This window comes from Arachis ipaensis, chromosome B1 (assembly GCF_059453495.1).
Source record: "Arachis ipaensis isolate K30076 ecotype BB chromosome B1, ASM5945349v1, whole genome shotgun sequence".
Classification (NCBI taxonomy): Eukaryota; Viridiplantae; Streptophyta; class Magnoliopsida; order Fabales; family Fabaceae; genus Arachis; species Arachis ipaensis.
Window position 1 is genome coordinate 41,716,755 of NC_142436.1, and position 1,011 is coordinate 41,717,765.

Consider the following 1,011-nt stretch of genomic DNA (forward strand, 5'->3'; position numbering starts at 1 on the left):
GGCTTGGGATAGTTTTTCAATGGTGGTTTCAAAGGAGGAAAATTTGGTTTCTAGAGAAGAGAATTTGATTTCCAGAGAAGAAAGTCTTTGGTAAATTTGTGGTTGTATATGTTGAGGTGCAGTGAATTTCTTTGGCTCTTGATTGTCCTAACTAAAATTGGGGTGGTTTTTCCATCTGGAATTATAAATTTTTGAGAAGGGATCATTAAATAGTGGCTTTTGAAAATTTTCCATGTAATTCACTTGCTCGTTCCTGAACAACCCACAATTTTCATCCTTGTGAGCTCTTCCACACAAGTTGTAACTCACTTGTGTAGCTACTGATAAGTCTTACATGTGCCCTAATTGCTTTGTGAGTAAGAAAATTTGTTGAGACATCATTTTATTTTGTGCCAAAATAGTGTCCAAAGTATCTAACTGCATCACATTTCTCTTCATTGTTCTCTCATATGAGTATAAATATTGATTGTTAGCTACAATCTTAATCAATTTTAAAGCTTGTTCAGTAGTTTTCATGTGCATGGATCCTCCAACTGAGGAATTCAATAAAGTTCTGGAAGCGGGAGTGAGCCCATCATACAAAATTTGGAGTTCCATTCAATCAGCAAACATATCTTGGGGACACTTTCTCAATAATTCTTTGTACCTTTCCCAAGCTTCATAGAGAGATTCTCCATCTTTCTAAGTGAAAGTTTGGATATCATGTCTCAGTTTTGTCAACCTCTGTGGTGAAAAAAATTTGGTTAAGAACTTATTGACCAAATCATTCCATGTTGCAATGCTCTCTTTTGGTTGAGTTTCAATCCACTGCTTGACTCGGTTCCTTACAAATAATGGGAATAGCATCAAGCGATAAGTTTCAGCAGAGACGCCATTAGATTTGACTGTGTCAGATATTTGTAAGAAGCTAGAGATGAACAAATTGGGATCTTCTTGAGGGCTCCCACTGAATTGGCAATTCTGTTACACCAATGTGAGGAGTCGAGGCTCCAACTCAAAGTCGTTTGCCTC

The 1,011-nt window shown here is 37.1% G+C and overlaps 1 non-coding gene across 1 annotated transcript; it reads left to right on the top strand.

Moving 5' to 3' along the window:
• Nucleotides 1–606: 606 nt before the first annotated feature.
• On the top strand, nt 607–714 carry LOC148576338 (small nucleolar RNA R71). Its single transcript, XR_015904498.1, has one exon. It is a non-coding gene; the product is annotated as a small nucleolar RNA R71 (small nucleolar RNA).
• The last annotated feature ends 297 nt before the right edge of the window (nt 715–1,011 follow it).